Source organism: Hakea prostrata, chromosome 3 (genome assembly GCF_041222555.1).
Source record: "Hakea prostrata isolate BN-2017 chromosome 3, UWA_Hpros_2, whole genome shotgun sequence".
In the NCBI taxonomy this organism is placed as follows: Eukaryota; Viridiplantae; Streptophyta; class Magnoliopsida; order Proteales; family Proteaceae; genus Hakea; species Hakea prostrata.
The window spans coordinates 66,634,327-66,655,342 of NC_142602.1; the positions used below are offsets into that span (position 1 = coordinate 66,634,327).

Consider the following 21,016-nt stretch of genomic DNA (forward strand, 5'->3'; position numbering starts at 1 on the left):
AAAGAGCCCTGGAAGATTTGAAATAAAATATGCTCTTCGTTTCAAATTCAAAGCTTCCAACAATGAAGCCGAATATGAAGCTATACTAGCAGGCTTAAGAATGGCCAAAACTCTCGGTATCCAACATCTGGAAATCAAAAGTGACTTACAATTGATCGTAAATCAAGTAAAAGGAGTTTACGAAGCCAAAGAAAGAAGGATGAAGAAATACCTGAATCTGGTCAACGGCTATAAACAACACTTCAAAGATCTGGAGATTATTCAAGTACTAAGAGAAGAAAACAACCAGGCAGATTCACTGTCTCGTCTGGCCACGAAAGGCATGAATGTTGGAACACCGGTGGTCTATTTGGAAGAACTTACAAGCCCAAGTATAAATATGGTCGACCACATGCAAATATCAACCGAGCAAGGATGGATGGAGCCGATCATATACCACTTGGAGAACGACCAACTCCCAGAGGACAAAAAATCTGCCCGAACAATACAACACAGGGCAGCTCGGTTCACGATTAGAGATGGGCAACTATACAAGAGGGTCCTTCACCCGACCACTTCTAAGATGCCTAGGACCACTGGAAGCAACAAAAATTCTGAGGGAACTACACGAAGGGATCTGTGGTGCTCAGGTAGGAGCCCAGACGCTAGCCAACACAATCCTAAGCCAAGGTTTTTATTGGCCGACCTTGGAAGAAAATACAAAAGACTGCGCAAAGAAATATGACAAGTGCCAAGCACATGCAAAAGTCTCGCACACACTTGCAGTCCCCCTGACATCAGTTTTCCTCGATACCCATCGCAAGATGGAATAGATTTGGTAGGAAAATTACCAAAAGCATCAAGAGGAAGAGAGTACTTGGTAGTGGCAATGGACTATTTCACAAAATGGGTAGAAGCAGAACCCCTAGCAACCATTAATACCGAGCAAATGAAATGCTTCATCAAGCACAACATATTATACAGATATGGAATTCCGAAGATCCTAGTTACCGACCACGAAAAACAATTTGAAAATACAGCCTTCACAACATTTTGTAAAGAACAAGGGATCGAGCACAGATTCTAGTTGATAGCATATCCCCAGAGTAACAGCCAAGTTGAAGTCACTAACAGGACTATGCTCAACGGACTTAAGAAAAAGCTCGAACAGCTCAAAGGAAGGTGGGTGGACGAATTACCAAGTGTACTCTCGTCGTACAAAACAACACCTAGGATGACCACAAGAGAGTCATCATTCCAGTTAGGCTTATGGAGCAGAAGCAAGAGTCCCAGTGGAAATCCAAGTCGAAACACTATGGGAAAAAGAATTCGAAGAAGAAGCCAACATTGAAGGGATCAAAACAAGTATGGATCTAATTGATGAAGTAAGAGATAAAGCACAATTTCAACTCTAAGAATATCAACGAAGAATTGCAACATACTACAATGCAAAAGTTCGAAACAAACAATACTTGTCACATCCACCCGGCCGTACCCTATCTAGCATACCCGAGTGTGTGATCCACAGCCCTGAAGATCAGTATCGAGGAAATCAACCTCCCATATTCACAATAATATAATCGAGAACAAGACTAAATCAATGCTAACAATATTAATTGAGAGATCAGAACAATGAAATAAAATAATATCAGAGTGCGGAAATGATACCAGTATAAATCAAAATGTAGAGTGAGGCCAAATATCACTCCACAGATACAGCGGAAATGTAGATCGAATGTCAAAAGGAAGATTACAACTGATTCCAAAAGAAAGAAAGCAATAATCTAACTAAACGAGGGTCTCTTCTACTTTATAAAGAATGTCTTCATAAACATAAACTTTAGAAACGAAGCACAATCGCTTCCACTCCAAGACAGGGCTAATCCTGTTATGTAGCATGATCACAAAAGGGATCTTCACCGTTATCTTCGTAACTGCTAGCACCTTGAGTGAAGTATGCTTCATCAGTTTGCACTTCATCATACTGGCTGTCATAGTCGTTAATACCTGTAGAATAATCTAACAAAGATATTTGCAAAAAGGGGTGAGTTCAAAAGAACTCAACAAGGCAAGTTATTCCATAGCAACTTAGTAAAGCATGATAACACAGCATAGCATATGCAATATGATATGAAACAGACAATGCATGTATGAATCTAAACTCTATGTATGCTGGTTTCCATTGGCAGACATGCTTTAAGCCATAGCACCATACTCCTCTGGGTAAGGTCCAAATCACTCTCTCTCAACCATCTTGGTATGGGTTCTCCGGTTGGTAATGGGTCCTGCATCCCTCAAGACATTCCATGGCTGGGGTTAGGTCACCACTCTCTCACGCCACCGTTTGGTCTAAGTACTGGCGCATGTCAGGGTTAAGCCTAGCCCAATGCAAGTCTTTTACTTAGTTATATCAACTTAGATCCAGATACGTCCATTCCTCGCCTTGAACGATCCTTTTTGGTACCCTTCACACTAGAGTTAGCGTATCCTATGGCTACAACCAACTCAGACTACGGACTCATTAACCCTATTGGTCATCCACAAATAGCAAATGGGAAACTCTCATGTCCTCTCACGGGTTGGTTACTAGTCTTGAGTGCCCATGAGCCCAAGTCTACTAAATGCAACCCTACCAATGAATGGCCCCCACAATGTGATTCATGTTCTCTCACGGGTTGGTTACCTATCTTGAGCGCCCACAAATCCCCATTGCTACCATGGGTTACTCAGTCTTAATACCCTTCCGAATAAGGTCTGATATAACAGAGACATCATAACCAAACACTGCAAGACAAGCCTTAGGTATGACAACCAATGATCCAAGAAAGCATCAAAGGGCACCATAGGAAAGCGTCCCATACCACTTCCATTGCTGTCCAAGGACAGAAACGTCAAAAGGACATTCCCCATTCCCAAATTATACCTAATCAGTCACATTCCCAATTCAGCCATAACATACACAACTGATATCTCATCATATAGAAAGATACATATTGACATAATCAATTAAATAAGTAACATACATGAGTAATTATCCATACATGATCAAGTAGATAAAAGAATGCAAGAGTAAGGTCCTACTGTACTTGCAGCAGTAATATCATAATTAGAAACTATAATAACAGTAGCAAATCTATGAGTTTCCCAAATTAGAAACTAAGATTCACACAATCTAAGTTAATATGGAAACACCTATCCTTACCTTAATTAGCTTCGAAGATATTTCAGATGAACAAGAGAATGGATCCAAAGTTAGCAAACAAACATTATACGGTCATTAGGAAACAACCCTAAAAGAATAGACATCAAACGGACAAAGAAATCCATTGTTGTCATCCTGGGAAGCCTGGCTGGGTCGATTGGTCCAATCGACCCAATGAACAGTATGCAACAGAAATTTGAATTTTGATCCGAAACTCATTCTACAAGATTCAATTCACTACGAAACTTGGAGGCAATCTCTATAATAGTAATCTAAGACTAACTAACATAGATTAGACACTAACAATGATCATAAACATGACTTTCTAATTTAGAAACATGACTTTCTAATTTGATCAAAACATGGTTTGCAATGAAAATCAACCATGGATTCAAAGGAGAAAACAAGGATTCATTTTAGAGGAATATCACAGTAGATCATACATGAATCTAACATAAACTCAGATCTGATATGTTAGAGAAAACAAATTGAAACAATGATCAAGGCTTCATGAAGAAATCATATGAATTCATGGCTAAAATCAAGTATGAAGATCATTGGAATGAACGGAGATTCATTCTCAACTTAGGGACTGTAGAAGAGGTGTTTGCAAGGATGCAATACCTACTTCATAATCACAGTATAGAGGTTAAATCAATACAAGAGTAAATCAATATCAAATAAGAGAGATTACTAACCTTTGATTGAAGATACAGGAGATGAAAGCTTGAGAATTGTAAGTAGATCTTCTTCAACACCAAGGGAGGCTTTAAGAGGAGTTCTCCATGTTCTCTAGGAGTTTTAGAAACAAAGGAGGCTAAGAAACTCGAAGTTCTATTATGTAGAGCATCAAAAACCTAAACAGAGGATCTTACACAGATTTTGTCACTGTGGGTTGATTGGCTGGGTTGATTGACCCAACTGACCCACCCAGTCGACCCAGGCTGTCAACAAGCCCAATTCAAGGAAATGAAGGTCCAACTCTCATCAAAATCAAATGGGCTTCTCACAACTCAACCTACAACTCACCTAGCATAGAGGAATGCCTTCAAACCATCTCTAACCAAGTTGTAAGTTCATCAACTATGCTTCTCTTCATCAATGTGTAGTCTCTTTTCCAAATCCATCAAAGTCTCCAAGTATGGGACACCATCATCAATCTCCATGGGTTATGGGTCAAACACCACATCTTCCACTGATATGACCCATAGTTGACTTCCAGTCCCAACGAAGTTTCCTTCCCAACCACACTGGGAAAAGGTGCGCTTGGAAAGGTAAAACCAGCCATCTTGTTCTTGCTTCTTCGCCATAAAAAAATATGAAGAAATAAAGCAAGAGATGGTCGGACTCCAACCTTTTTTCCCTAGCGAAATCCCCATAAGCAAATAACATTGCGCCAACTATTGGGCACAAACATCCCCAGGCACATTTGAAAATGCAACATTATTTTTCTAAAAAGGGGATGGACGAGAAGACGGAAACTACTCTTTAAGGCATCTTCATACAAGGCAAATTCTCAAGGACAGAGTGTGTTAGCTCGCTCATCATTGGTCGGGACACGAACTATGTAATCTGAAGGAATTTCGTACTTCTGATGAAGGTAATCTAGTCGTTCCTCAGTCATATGGGTTGGCAAGAGGACCAGAGGAATAGGGGTCGTAATCTATATGGTCAAGAGTCAAGTCCTTAATTTTCTCGAGCTTGTATTCCTCGAGGGAAAGATTGTCTTTCCACCTTTTTCACTCGGCTTTGAACCTTGCCTAGGCACTCATGGATTCTCTAATAACCCCGGGGCGGGGATCATTGTCAACCTCCTCACCACATTACTAGAGGGATCCCAGTCAAAAAGGTTAATTGAGGGGTCTTCGGACCGATCAACATAATTTTGTTTGGGATCAGGATGATGGTCGGGTTCTAAATCATCCATAGAAACAAAAGCCGAAGGTCTTTCATTACTTAAGTTTCCTCTAAGTCCGAAAGCCTTAGAAGCCATTTTTACTATAACCATGATCTTCTAAGAGTAAAGAGACAATTATCATGATGGAACAGGGTAGAATACGACAAACAAAGACGGAAAGAAACAAAAATACATAAGGCTCTGCAACTGTAGACCATACCATTCACAAACACACAAAAATACATGAAAATGAGAGAAAAGGGAAAAGGAACTTACTTGTACAAGCTTCACTGAAGAAAATGAAGGGATGTGATGCAAATATAGAAGAAAACTTCAAGGAGGTTATAGGTTGCTGTTCTTCACAATCGCAGAAGAGAGTAAATAACAGAGAAAAATGGAGAAGAGTAAAACGAAGGAGGTGGGAAGATATTTATAGGAAAATAAGATTCCCATCTGAAGAAATCTGCGAACTCAACATCAACGGTCTTGATTTGAATAATTTCAAATTCAAATCCAATGGTCATCAAGGCAACAAATGGACGGTGATTAAGAGGTGAACTTTTTAAATTTACAGTGGTAATTAATGCGATGTGATGGTGATGACAAGTGGCAAAGCGCGTGGGGTTCTCGAAGAATGTGCGTCGATACTCGTGCATCAGTGATGGCTATCTCATCATTGAAGACATTACATTTTCCGAGCAAGAGACATGCTCGGACTGATCAAAGAACATACATCCCGGGCATAATGTAATCCCTTGGGTCGAACACACTGTTCACAACACCAATGGACTAGGGGGCTTATGCTAATAACTAAAATGGTGATTCTACCCTAACCGGTCCGACCATCGTGTTGAGAGGAATAATTCCGATCATGGTATAAAAGTGCGGTCCGACCATCACCACGAGAGAATCCAGAGATTGATAATATTCCTATTACGTATCTACAAGGAGAGACGAGCCGGTAAAACAACTCTTCTGAGAGTTATATTCCGTGGTACTTAATATTATATAAACACCCTAAATAGGTATAAGAAAGTAAGTATTCATATCCTGGGTGATCAATTATTTGAATTCTCTATTAAGTATTTGTGATCATATCTCATTGGTATTGACTTGCTCGTCGGAGACATACCTCGACCCCCCAAGGTCGAGCACGTGTTTTTCGGGAACTTGATAGGAAAGGACAAGCAGGCTTCCTTATCAACACATATTAAATAGATTCTCTTAAATAATCTTGCTAAGGCATATCAATATCCCCATCCCCGGCTTAATAAGCCCCTTTGTACCAAAAAAAAAAAAAAAAAACTAACAAGAGTGCAATTGTATTCTATCAGGTAAACCATTCTTTGATGATTCAAAAAAAATTTTAAAAAGCACAAAGGAAGTGTTGATTGTAAAATTACAAGACACAAAGAGAGGGAGCATGGAAGATTTAATCAAGTGTAGGCTAAATGACCACACTCTGTGTTATGTTTAAACAATTAGCTAGACTTCCACCCAACCCCACTCTGGTGTATATTTAATGGTGATGAAGTAGAATTTGAAAGAAAAATTGATAATTTTGGCTAATGGAAACCTCGAGGTTGCTCAATTGGTAAGACCAATGCCTCATCACTATTAAGTTAATGGTTCGCATCCCCACTAAGTTGGCCTAGAGAAAATTTAGTTCCAACGAACTAAAAAAGGGAAAAGAAAGAAAGATAAAAAAAGGCGTCTAACAAATTAATTTCATATTTAGTTAAATAATTATTTATTTGCAAATATCATAAAACTCCTTACCTAAATCTTGTCTTCCATGTAAAAAATGACATCCTATGATAAACCAGAGTTTGAGTGAGAGACAAACTCTTTAGTTTAAAATTTGAATTATATTTCACTTGGTTACTTAAGAGTTGGTATTCTGTTTAAGTTTGTTTCCCTGTATATCTCAACTTCCTATTCATGTAATTTATTACACTATAAATACAATACTCAAGCTAATGTGAAGTCTTGAGCATTCAAAACCAAATATCATAATTCTTTCATGGTATCACAGCCACTAATCCTAAAACCTTGCAATTTTTTTTTTTTTTTTATTCCCTTTCTAACTTCTCAATGGCAGTAGTTTCTCGTGGAAACCATAATGGCGTCGTATGAACAAAGCTAGACAATCTACTGGAGATGCCAATTATGGTTTCCACGGGCATCCACAACTTCGGCAGCCTCAACAGTAGGCATGCCTCCCCACAACAACAGATCCAACCAGCTACAATGCAGCCTCAGATCATTATAAATCAAGGTTATCCATGTCAACCACAGTCTGGGCCCAATTCTCAAGTTCTACATAGTAATCAATCAGAAAACCAGTATGAGCCACCTAGTTTAATTCTTCTTCTCGTTTATGCAATTATAATTCTTCTTCTCATTTAAGCATTACAATACTGTGACAACCACAACCACAACAGAGCACAATTGGTTTATGCAATAGACTCTGCAGTAGCCAAAACCACAACAAACAATGCAGCCACAACCACTACATACTCTGCAGCCACAACCACAACCACAATAGACAATGCAGCCACAACCACAACCGATTATGCAGCCACAACAATAACAGACTCTGCAGCCACAACCACAACCGATTTTGCAGCCAAAACCACAACACCACTGGCTACAACAACAACAACCGCAATCTTCTCTACAACAACAGCACTACCAACAACAACGTGGGCGTATCACATTTTTCTTTTTCTTTTTACCAAAGGTCTACCTACAACAACTTTTCTCCAGCTACGCTCCAAACTATTGTGGCTACTGCCCCATAGTTTGCGGGGGATGATAAACCAGAGTTTGAGTGAGAGACAAACTCTTTAGTTTAAAATTTGAATTATATTTCACTTAGTTACTTAAGAGTTGGTATTCTGTTTAAGTTTATTTTCCTGTATATCTCAACTTCCTATTCATGTAATTGATTACACTATAAATACAATACTCAAGCTAATGTGAAGTCTTGAGCATTCAAAACCAAATATCAGAATTATTTCATCCTACATTTGTCTCTCTTATGGTATCCAAGAAAAACATCAAAAATTCATCATTATTTAAATTACCAAAATGCCTTCAACTTCATATCTCCAACTAGTAGTGATACAGAGGAAATATGACCGAACTGGGTTCATACTCGGCTTGACCCTCGACCCCGATCAAGGTGGAGGGAATCGACTCACTTCCGAGCGAACCGGATCCAAAAGATAGCTTGCTGAGGAAGAAAACTAAATCAGCTACAAGCACACCCTAATCCAACTTATGGATTAGGATAATTACCCTAATGACGGCAAGCACAAATTGGCGGCTGTCACTTATCATTATCGAGGGGATAATCATCAGATAACCTAGAGGTTATCTCAGGAGTCCTCTACTAGTTCAAACTAGTAGAAGTCTATCGCTCAACGGATCTAACTGTTAAGATCCAACGACTACCCGAAGAAGGCTCGAGTGCATCCAACGAAGGAGATTCGAAGGTACACTCTATGTAAACCTTACTTAACTACGAGGTAAGGAGGACTCAGATCCACATACACACTGGTAGACGTAAACTATCATAGGCTTACGATCTAGATCATTTTCCCCATTTTTCCTTAGCTCGTGCTTCTAGCCAGAGCCGTTTGTGATTAAGTTCATCAATTGACTTAGCCTTCGGAGGTGGACTCCCGACCCCAGTGGTCGGGCCACGTCTGACATTTTCGTTTTGCAGGTCATCACAAGGAGATCTAAGGGCTGAGCAGATTTTGGACGCATCATTTGGCGCCGTCTATGGGAAAGACTTCAGCCATGGTAACTAGATCGGTAGCAGCCGTTGCACAACGTGATACCGGTGTTCAAATTCCTGGAGGGAATAACCCAGATATTCCCCAGGGAAGTCTACCACCTATGGAGGTAGATGGAGGTTAGGGAGGACATGATCCTCCACAGACATTCCAAGATCAATTGAATCAGGTAAAGATTCAACTCTTGGAGGGGAGTCAAGCACTCCGCGTGCTCACCAGACGAGTGGTATTACCACAAGAACCTGATCATCTCGATTCAAGGAGGCGTGCATTGCCACGTGATCAAAGATTGACTGAAGATCGAAATTTTGGTCAAAACTTTCGTGAAGGTGACTGAGGGCCTAGGAGGATTGACGATCAACCTAGGCGGGGCGATCGGTTCGACAGACCACAAGAAATTACAACCGACTCAAATACAAGGTTGGATACAGGGGTGAGGACTCACTTGCCGACTGTTAGACGAACCGTTCGTGATGATCGAGCAGTTCGCGATGAGTGGAATGTTCGTGATGGACGGGCCGTTCATGATGATCGAATAGCTCGTGATGATCATGTTGTTCGAGGTCGTGATCATAATGTTGAAGATCACCCGACTCATATTGGTCAGGAATTGGCCAACATCAATCAAAAACTAGGGCAGTTGGCTAGGGGAAGGATAACTGAGGATATTTATTCAGTTATTCGGAAGACCCCCTTTGCCGAGCCAATTGCGGGATATCAGTTTCCCCACAACTTTTTTTGCCTACCTTTTCTACATTCGATGGCTCTGGAGATCCTACGGCCCACATTGGCTATTACCAACAGACCATGGCAGTTGCACGTAATTCTGATGAAATTCTCTACAGGGTTTTTGGTTCATCTTTAACCAGAGCAGCACAAAAGTGGTTTTGAACCTCCCATCTGGAAGGATCGTAAACTTTGATGAGTTGGCGAGCAAATTCATAGGGCGTTTCCGAGTGGAATCCCAGGTTAAGAAAACGGAAGAAACCTTGTTTACCATCAGACAAGGAAAGAGCGAATCAATCAGAGAGTATTTGAAAAGATTCAACAGAGTAACGATGGAGATAGAGAATTTGGATGAGCAAGTAGCTAAACCTGCTCTATTCACTGGACTCACTAACCGAAGACTCCTGGAGTTATTACTACAGGATATGCCTGCTACTTATGCTGAGTTGGTACAGAGATGCCAAAAGTAGGCTGAAGTCATGGAGATCTTAGATGCACGCCAGGGAGACAACAAAGCCTCCACTAAGGAACATAAGGCTCCTAAGCAAAAGCAGAAGCCAAAGAAGAATGTTCGCGATCGGGTTGGAAAACCCCAGGCCTGGCGGCAGAGATCTCCCGGTAAAAGTGAGTATACTCCATTGCATGCTCCTCGGGCTGATATTCTGAATATCATCCAAAGGCGAAATATTTTGAAGTGGCCACCCAAAATTCCTTTGAAGCCTGGAGAGCAGCAGGATCGAGAAAAATATTGCCGATTCCACAAGGACTATGGTCATTATACAAATGACTATCGTCATCTAAAAGCAGATATTGAGAGATTAATATCTCAGGGACATTTGTCCAACTTTGTTAGCAGAAGAAGGAGGGAGGAGCCACGTGAGCCACGCGAGGCTGCCCCTAAAAGGGATCATTCGGTTAGTTCAGAACGATCGAAGGAGGCTCCGAAGTCTAAGAAGGGCAAGGAGGTGATTGATGCTACTCGATCACCGATCCTTACAATTTTCGGAGGTCCAGAACCTGAATCACTCCAGAGATTAAAGACAAAATCTAAATTTGTCAGAACCGGAGAGACGCAGAAGCGGAAAAGGCCAAATGGTGAAGATTCTATCACCTTTGGCGAGGAGGATGAAAGAGGTGTTTGTCTACCTCACGATGATGCCATAGTCATCAAGGTAGAGATTGCGCGCCGAGAAGTGCATAGAGTTTTGGTTGATACAGGGTCTGCAAGTGACCTAATTTCTTATGAAGTGTATTAAAAGCTGAAGGTGGATGAGGACTTGATGGAGCCATCATCCACGCATTTGTATGGCTTTGCAGGATCATCTGCAGTAGCGGAAGGATCTGTCCAGTTGGACTTATCTATTGGAAGTTTTCCCAAGGAGGCAACCGTCTGAATCAATTTTTTGGTGGTTCGAGAACTGCCAGCTTATAATGTTATCCTCGGGCGACCATCTTTGTCTAAGATTGGTGCTATTGTTTCAACGAAGCACCTGAAGATGAAATTCCCGACTGATATGGGAATTGGTCAAGTTTCCTCTGACCAGAGGATCTCTCGGCAATGTTACGGTGCCTACTTAAAAGACAAGGAAGGCCCGAGGAAGGTGACTGCCCTACCAATAGAAATCCGAGATGATTGGGAAGAAGCAGAAATGCAAAGGCCCGAGCGAGTGGAAAAGCTGGAACAAATCCAACTGTGTACCGAGGATGAAAAAAAGATTACTTATATCGGGTCTGAGCAGCTAGAGGAATTCAAGGAGGAGTTGAAGTTTTTTCTTCATTAGAATAGTGACGTATTCGCATGGTGCGCGAAGACATGCCAGGAATCGATCGAGCCGTCGCAGAGCATAAGCTATGGATAGATCCCAAGGTAAAACCAGTTATCCAGAAAAGGAGAAATTTCTCCGTTGAAAAATACGAGGCCGTTTGTGGCGAAGTTGAAAAACTGAAGAATTCTGGTTTCATAGAACCAATTGAATGCCCAACTTGGTTAGCCAACGTGGTAATGGTCAAAAAGGCAAATGGGAAGTGGAGGATGTGTACAAACTACACAGACCTCAACAAGGCTTGCCCTAAAGATTGCTATCCGTTGCCTCGGATTGACCTCTTGATAGATGCGACTGCAGGATATGAAACTCTAAGTTTCACGGATGCCTACTCAGGGTATAATCAGATCCTTATGAATAAGGAAGATGAGAAGTTCACGGCTTTCATGACTGATCGTGAAAGCTACTATTACAAAGTCATGCCATTTGGCCTGAAAAATGCAGGAGCTACATATCAGAGGGCCGTCAACAAGATTTTCAAGGACTTAATTGGGAAGAATGTTGAAGTTTATGTTGACGACATGCTAGTAAAGAGCTTTACAAGAGCAAATCATATTGCTGATTTAACTGAGGTATTCTCAGATCTTTGGAAAGTATCAAATGAAGCTGAATCCGAGAAAAGTGCGCCTTTGGAGTTTCTTCGGGCAAATTTTTGGGCTTCATGGTGTCACGAGAGGGTATTGAGGCTAATCCTGCCAAAATACAAGCTCGATTGACATGGAGGCTCCCAAAACTGTTCGTGATGTGCAGTGTTTAACAGGTAGAATTGCCGCTTTGAATCGTTTCATCTCCAAATCTGGAGAGAAGTGTTTACCATTCTTCAAGGCACTCAAAGATTTGAGGGCAGCAAGGAAGCAAAGTGGAGTGAAGAGTGCCATAAAGCTTTTGAAGAGTTTAAAGAGGCACTGGGACAACCACCACTTTTGTCCCGACCAGAGAAGGGGGAAATCTTACAGCAATATCTAGCGGCATCCCTTTCAGCGGACAGTGCAGTACTTATTCGTGAGAAGGATAAGAAACAATGGCCAATTTACTATGTGAGCCACGTATTACTTGATGCGGAGACACGATATTCGCAGATCAAGAAGCAGGCTTTGGTTCTCATGATAGCCTCCAGGAAGCTACGGCCATACTTTCAGGCTCATCCAATAGAGGTATTTACAACTTTCCCTCTTAGTAAAGTTCTTAATAAATCTGATTTGTCTGGAAGGATGGTAGCCTGGTCGGTCGAACTCAGTGAGTTCCAAGTGAGCTTTAAGCCCAGAACGGCAATCAAAGCTCAGGCGTTAGCCGATTTTGTAGTAGAAACTACTGCACCAGTGGAGACCACTGTTGAAGATCCCGTTATACCAACCAGTTGGGAGGTATATGTGGATGGCTCGAGTAATAAGGATGGAGCAGGAGCTGGAATTCTATTGAAAAGTCCAGCAGGATTTATCATTCGATATGCTTTGAGATTTGCTTTTGAAGCTAGTAATAACGAGGCAGAATATGAAGCCCTGATAGCTGGACTTCGGTTGTCAAAAGCATTGTCCATCGCAGATGTTACTATTTATAATGACTCTCAACTTATAGTCAACCAAGTCCAAAGGGAGTATGGTATTAAAGAACCTCGCTTGCAGAAATATCAAGAGATTGTGCAGGCATTTCAAAAGCAATTTCGGAATTTGAAGATATCTCAGATTCCGAGGACTGAAAACACAGTGGTAGATGAGCTATCCCGATTAGCCAATGCCAAAGAAAAAAATCTAGACCCTTCGGTCTACATTGAAGAGATAACATTTCCAAGTTATCATGAGAAAGAAATTTCCTATATTGAAGCAGAGCGTTGCTGGATGGATCCGATAGTCGAGTATCTTAGAGATGACAAACTACCCGAGGATCCGAAAGAGGCAAGATTGATCAGGATACGATCAGCAAGATTTGTCATTCAGAATGAAAGACTATACAAAAGATCTTATGCTGGACCCCTTCTGAGATGTTTAGGTCTCGAAGGAGCAAAATCAGCTTTGACTGAAGTTCACGAAGGAATTTGTGGAGCTCATATGGGTGGACGAGCCTTGGCACACAAAATTCTAAGACTTGGTTTATATTGGCCTAAGATCCAAGAGGCTGCTATGGAGTATGTTCGTTGATGTAGCAATTGTCAAATTCATGCTACGGTATCGAAGCGCCCAGCGGAAACCATGACTTCAATTCTAGATCCCATCCCTTTTGCGATGTGGGGAATTGATATCATGGGTAAATTCACCAAGGCGTCAGGCGGATGGGAATATCTGATAGTAGCAATTGATTACTTCACAAAATGGGTTGAAGCCAGTGCTCTGGCAACAATCAATGAGAAAAAAGTGGAGAAATTCGTGCTCGAGTCAATCATATATCGCTTTGGGATTCCAAAGATTATCGTTACTGACCATGGTACTCAGTTCGACTGTCCACAATTTGAGCGGTTTTGTGGAACTTACATGATCGAGCATCGTATGTCCTCAGTGGCACACCCCCAGAGCAATGGACAGGTAGAAGTTACTAACCAAACGCTGCTTGAAGGGATAAAGAGAAGACTTGAAGCTGACAAGGCCCTGTGGGTCGAAGAACTTCATAATGTACTGTGGGCTTATCGAACTACGGTTCGAACACCCATAGGAGAAACTCCATTCAGGTTAGCATATGGGTCCGAAGCGTTGGCACCTGTGGAGATAATGGCGGGGACATTACGGGACCGAGAGTTCGAGGAAAAAGCGAACAAGCAAGGACTGCTTGATAGTCTTGATTTGTTGGACGAAGTTCAGGCAAAGGCAATAGCACGAAGTCAACATTATCAAAGAAGGATAGCGTCACATTATAATACCAGAGTAAAGAATCGTCGGTACTTAGCAGGAGATTTGGTATTGAGAAACACCTTAGCTTCAGATCCATGCCACCAAAGAAAATTGGACCCTTACTGGGAAGGACCTTATATGGTTGTAAAACCAGTCGGTTCAGGAGCTTACAGGCTGAAGAACATCAACACCCAGAAAGAGTTGGATCGTTCGTGGAATGCCAGGCATCTCAAAAAAATTTATCCTTGATGATGATTTCAATTTAGTTCGTGATGTAACCATTTTCAACTCAATCAATGCAATTATTGGCTTTCAAGAAATTATCTTTTGATTGGGGGGCATCATACACCACATTCAAGAACAAGATCCGACTATAAGGCATCGGATGAAAATCCGTGTGGGTCCTTCAACACTAATGGAATTTTTTCGGAATTTCTTAAGTCAAGGCATCGGATGAAAATCCGAGTGAGTTCCTTCCGCAAGGCATCGGTTTGAAACCCGAGTAAGTTCCTTCAAGACTTATTGAATTTTTGAAATATCCTTAAGTAAAGGCATCGGTTTAAAACCCGAGTGAGTTCCTTCTACAAGGCATCGGTTTAAAACCCGAATGAGTCCTTCAACAAGGCATCGGTTTAAACCCCGAGTGAGTTCCTTCAAAGACTTATTGAATTTCTCCGGAAATCTTTAAGTAAAGGCATTGTTCTAAACAACTAAGACCTAGTGCAACAGCGATTCAAGTGACTAGCAAAGTTCAGGATGAAGTTAATTTCTTATTTCTTCAAAGGACCAAAAAAGGCCAATCTTTACATCAAATGAGATTACAAGAGTTGGATACAATCTTCGGTCAGAAAAGAAAGTCATCATTGGTGATAATTAAGAAGTCATACAAGATCAGCACAGCTTTGCTAGAACAAACACATGAGTCAAGCCGCGGTATGGATTCAAGAAAAAGAAGAGGAGAAATTAGGAGTACAAAAAGCATTTCAGTATGTATAAAATCCTCTGCAATTTCATACTCTTTGTCCAGCTTGTCCAGGAGAAATATGGTCCTCGACCAAACTTGCATTCAAGGCGAGCTCTTCATAACTGAATCCTTCCAAGGGAGAATAAACAGGAGAATCTTCCAGATAATGCATAATATCCGGATCAGAAGGCGGAGGATCAGTCTTATTTTTGGTCCAGCAGGGAGAAGGAAGACCCAGGTCGGTAAATACTTCAGGATGGCAAACAGCATTGTAGGGAGTCATATCAAAAAGAGGATCTTTCCTTAGTATCGATTCCCATACTTCGTTCTCACCATCCCGGTACGCCTGCAAGTTATAAGCATTCAGCATATCAACAAAGGGCTTACTGTGTAAATACTTGAAGATGCAGGCTCTGCGAACATCAGTTGGAAGGGATTCGGGCAAAGGAATGACAGCTTACCTTTGAGGTAACACTTCAGATCCTTTGGCTCCTGACTTTCCAACTCCTGGCATCATCCAAGTTTGACCGAAGACGTTCGATCATCGAATTCCTTTCCCTTGCAACCTCCCAAGCTGATTTCCTAAGGCAAGCAATCTCAGCGTCTTTAGCTTCAAAGATTTCCCGAAGCCTGGAAACTTCATTGCTCAGCCTACTGAGCCTAGAGGCTGCTTCCACTTGGTTGTGGAAGTTACCAGTAAGACTCCTGCAAACAACTTCCGAGTTAAACAGGAGCAAAAGAGTAACCTTCAGAATCAAAGATAATGAAGAAAGACTTACATCACCATTGACTTCAAAAATACCTCATTTGGAAGTTTGGAAGAACTGCGCCCTCAGAAAGCATTCGAGCAGCAGTACACCATTCCAAAGCTTTGTCAAACTTGTTTGACACTAATTCAGGCGAAGGATGAGAAGGATGAGCTACATCAAGAGAAGGATGAGCTTCATCACTTGCCAACCGACGACGCTTCCTAGTGGCAAAATCCTCCGGCTTCAAATGAGAGGCAGAGGATACCAAACAAGCACTAGAGTTGGAAATAGAAGCAGCACCTGCTGGGACCACACCTTCATCAGATGCCAACATAGTTGCCTCAGATGCCCGAAGGGTCTCCTTCGGGGATACACGAACGGTCTCTGCAGCAAGGGCATCAGCAGCGCCATCAACAACGGAGTGATCAAGATCTTCCTAGGAAGAACGAGCGATCACTTCAGGAAGAAGAGGCGTAGGGGTGGCATCAATAGAAAATGTGGGAATCCGACTTGAGGATTCACCAACAGCAGTCACCTTACGCTTAGAGGATTCACCAGATGAAACCACCTCACTGGCCCCCACCGCCGCCGATAGAACGATTTTCTTACAAGATTTCGCTCTGATAAAGTTCGGATTGATTCTGGGAGCCACTGTGTACACAGAAAGAGCTGTATCAGTACAAAAATCCAACAACATAAGAAACAAAGGAAAACCCTAGTTCTCTATCAGATATGATTACTCAGAATACCCATTAAATAAACCCCAAGTATAACTACTGTGAAGTTTACTCAAGGGGAAGGAGAAGAGATTAGTGATAGCAAAAAGCTCACTTGTTCAGAAGCTGATAGAGTTATTGTTGGAGTACGAGGAATACGGAAGCACGCAGGAGGACTGAATGTCGCTTTTGCAAATCTAACTTGCAGATGGCAGGATAGGTGAAGAGTACCCTCGAAGTCTTTAAATAGCCTCAGGTAATAAGGCGACGGTTGAGAGCCAAAGGCAACCAATAGTGCCCAGATCGAAAAGACGCTTCAAAATCTGCAACAAGCAAGATCAATGGTCAAAAGGAGGCCATGTGGAGATAGGCATCTGATACGAGAATACCTCCAACCATCGCATCGCCATTGGGATGATGGATGTATTACCAATTCATTGGAAACAGTGAATGGTATACCAAAGCAAGAAAACGTTTGGACTTCACAGGTAGCAGAAGGGAAACGTGTGGACTTTGCAATAAATGAAGGAGTAAGGAAGAATAAAGGCTAAGGCATCTTTCCAAAACATCTATTCATGATATCTTTACAAGATTATCATTCGTCGAGGAATGTGAAGTTAAGTGATAAGTTTTATCATTTATATTTTGATATTTTGGTAACTGTCTAATTCGAGTTTGGACGGATACCCATCCCCACACCTAGAAGGCTAGAACCAAGCTCAACCTCTCACTGTTAAGTCACACCCACCATTTTTATTTTATGGAATCATTGATTAAGCGTAGGAATATAGATACTTTCCTTCGTCAGGGTGAGTTGTAAATAGTTAAAAATTGCTTTTCTCCTAGTCCTTTCTTGCTTGTAAACTGCTCCTAGAATCATGGTAACATCCATTTGCTTATGTTTGTTTTCTACTTCATCTGCTACCTCCCTCTTCCTCTTGTCTATACATACTACACTGATGTTAGCCTACTGTTGATGGGAGTATAAATAGTGTCTCTCATCTGTAAACAATTCTGTGTTCAGTGATGCTTTCAAATATGTACATTTTTACAATTTCTGTGTATTCTAACATATTGTTGTTTATCTAACTGTTAGGCTTTTCATGCCTATTCTTTCTCTTAAAACCGGCTTACCTATTTTTATACCAGTGTTGAATACATTGATCATTGCTGAAGCACAATGTGTTTCTTTCTTTCTCTATTGGTTCATTCTCTTATTTGAGTAGTTAGTGAAATTGTGAAATTCTTCCATAGAACAATTCTAAGGATCATTGATCATTAATTGTCAGTTAAAAGTATGAAGACTTATAGAAACCCTCAAAACCCAAAGAAGCATTTCAAGATTCAATACCAAAATCAATTTAGGATTTCTTTTTGATATGTTGAACATTGGTTTTTACAATGAAGTCAACATGGCAAGTATGTCTGCTATCCCCAAGAATCACCTCTTATTTGTGTTCCCACAAGAGCTACATTGAATTGAAAAAAATAAGCTCTACACCCTCGAAACCACCCAAGGCTTAAACCTTCATTGAAGAATTCAGGGATATATGGTCATCAAATTCTAGAATGAGTTTCATTATTGGCATCAATCTGAATTTCGGTAAATTAAATGGAATCCTCTGCTGCCAAAGTAAATAGTTCTGTATAGAATAAGAACATTGGGCTGCTTTTTGATTGGTTTTTCCATGAGGAGAGGATGCTTATAGGTACCCTACCTCAGATAACATAATTTTAAATCTAGCCCTAAAAGAATTTGATGAAGAACCACAATTACATTTCTATGGAACACATGCAACACTTGTTTGTTTTTAGGTTATTATTAATTGAGAGTTATTGATTAAACTCAGATAGCCCGCTTCAACGCTTTAGAAGGCATGAGACATGCATGCCTTAACATGAGCTAGTTTAATCATTTGATCAATTGACCATGTTTTTCTGAACAGGTGAGGGATTTTGAGTTATAAATTTCTGTTAAGTGAAATCTGTGTGAGGGGACCTTTGAGCCTTTAAATATAGGAACTGCCCCATTTGACCAGAGTTGCTTCCATATCTAGTGAGCAACTCTTAACAAGGAAAATTCCATGTTTCATTTAGATTTAATCATCAACCTATAACATGTGTTCTTATTTGCAGGTCAGGAAGAAGGGAGTCAAGCTGTACGAGCCTCCCACCTTCTTCATCTTCTTCTTCGGCTTTTGAAAAAAAAAATCTGGACTAAGCACCATTATGACTTCTTTGCTTTATCAGTTTTCTCCTTGAATGGTCCTGTTTGAACGTGGCTCTGCTAATCTGCTTGCAACTTCTCTCCTTTGGAACTGAATTAAGCCAATATCTAATATATTGATAGATTACTATGAATGCTTCTCTTTTCTCATCTAACACTTGAAGACTTTACCGTACAATTAATCATGCATAAAACTTTTTTTTTCTAGGTTTTGAATATTTTTTGGTTGACACAAGTCTCTTGTTGAGTAATAACAATTAATAATCTTCAAAATTTATGGAGATTACATGTTTAGGGCAAAAACCCTGATTTCTCAAAACAGCATCCTGTTTCGATTTCTTTTGAACTCATGGATAATATTGACTTGGGTTAGATTTCCTGTTAGAATCCCATCTTAGAGATACTATATCTCACCTAGATTTTGTGGATTGCTGTATTCGGCAAATCACAAATTTTTTTGGAAGTAGCTTCAAAACCTATTTTAGTTGAGTTGCTGTATTTTTCAAAATCTGGATTAGCATCCCACCTAATCACAGCCTTTGACATGGTAGTTTGCTGTTATAGGTATTTTATTAATGCTTTACATCCTAAAACAGAGATCTGTGATGTTTTGTTCAGGAACTGATGCCTACCTTCATTTGTGTCGTCTGGGAGATAGACAAGAGCCCCTGCCATAATCCTACACCCTGCTTATTTAGAAAAATATGAAATGGGAAGGGTACATTTTTTTTACATTAGCAGAGGCACAGCATTCTTGTACATTTTTTCTCTCCATTCCTACTTTTTCAGGTACATCAGAACACTCAATTTAGGCACATCTGGGTGCCTGGGATTTCACCAACATCCTTTTGGTTATATTCATTTCTATGTAAGAGGTTGGTACGGTGGATGTCATGGATAAACCACAAGATTGGTGATGATCTTTCGAAGGTTCAAGGTTCAAGGTTCGAAGGTGTGACTGGTCCAGTTGAAGTATAACATGGGATTCAAAGAGCTACTGTCATGCAAACTTGAATTGTACAGAAAAGATACTATTGAATGTAGCTCAAAGTATGCAATATCTGAAATGAATGGTCAACAGTGATTACAAAGTTTAATCTCCTTTTTCTACTGTATTGGGTCGTGGGGGACCAGACATGATTTAATAGACTTCCATATCCCAATAATTGACTGGGAAGGGAAGATAAGTACTAAATGTATTGATGAAGAATTCAATGTAAATGATCTCACCATTCACAACTTTTTGTTTGACTGGTAATTGAGGCTTTCTAGTTTATTATAGTTTTTAAAGTAACCCTCATCCTAACTGAGATAACTTTTTAATACTAATTGCATTCAATGGAGTCAACTATGTTCAATACAAATGGAGTAAGAGAGAGAGTGAGAATTTTATTATAAGTATAGTCTCTGTGTGTGGGTAGTTCTCATTATTTGGGTTGTTTCTTTGTGCCTTAGGAATGGTGTAACTTATGTCTGGTTGGAGGAGGTAATCTCTCTAGCTTATCATTGTCTTAAATGATTCCCCCCCCCCCCCCCCCCTCCTTTAGTAGTGCTCACACACACAATCATCAGATAAATTGTTAGTGTAAGTTGGAAGGAATTACTTGCTTAAGTAGATGGATTAAGTTATTATAACTTAATGAGATTGATGGATTGGATTGAATTACTTGCTTAAGTTTGTGGATTATGTTGACAAATTGTAAGGTATTTCTAAATATTGCTTCCTCAATGATTTTAAGGAGAACTGCATTGGTTCAAAAAGCTCCTGGATAGATGGATACCTTCGCTCTCTTAATCATGTTCAATTTTAAATTGAAAACTTGAAACTATTGAACATTCAAATATTTGGTATAGATTGTTTACTGCCCAGATAAAGCTAACCTCTTCATGGGTGTGTGAGCTTCTTACATCTGTGATTGTCCCAAATTGAGTGATGTGGTTGATTTCCCTTCTCTTCCTCTGAAAAGCTTTGCAAGCCCTTCAAGAAGCTTACACAGAATAAGAATTATTACAGATTATTTATAAGTGATTGATAATTAAAACCCAAGAAAAAAAACCATTTTAATGCTAGAAGATCAAATACCTTAAAACCCTAGTGACATCACTTT

General features: G+C 40.5%; 1 long non-coding RNA gene across 1 annotated transcript; it reads left to right on the forward strand.

Annotated features, from left to right (window-relative positions):
• The first annotated feature begins 17,361 nt into the window (after nt 1–17,361).
• Nucleotides 17,362–20,036, forward strand: LOC149022816 (uncharacterized). Its single transcript, XR_016172038.1, has 3 exons — nt 17,362–17,413; nt 18,818–18,840; nt 19,527–20,036. It is a non-coding gene; the product is annotated as an uncharacterized LOC149022816 (long non-coding RNA).
• The last annotated feature ends 980 nt before the right edge of the window (nt 20,037–21,016 follow it).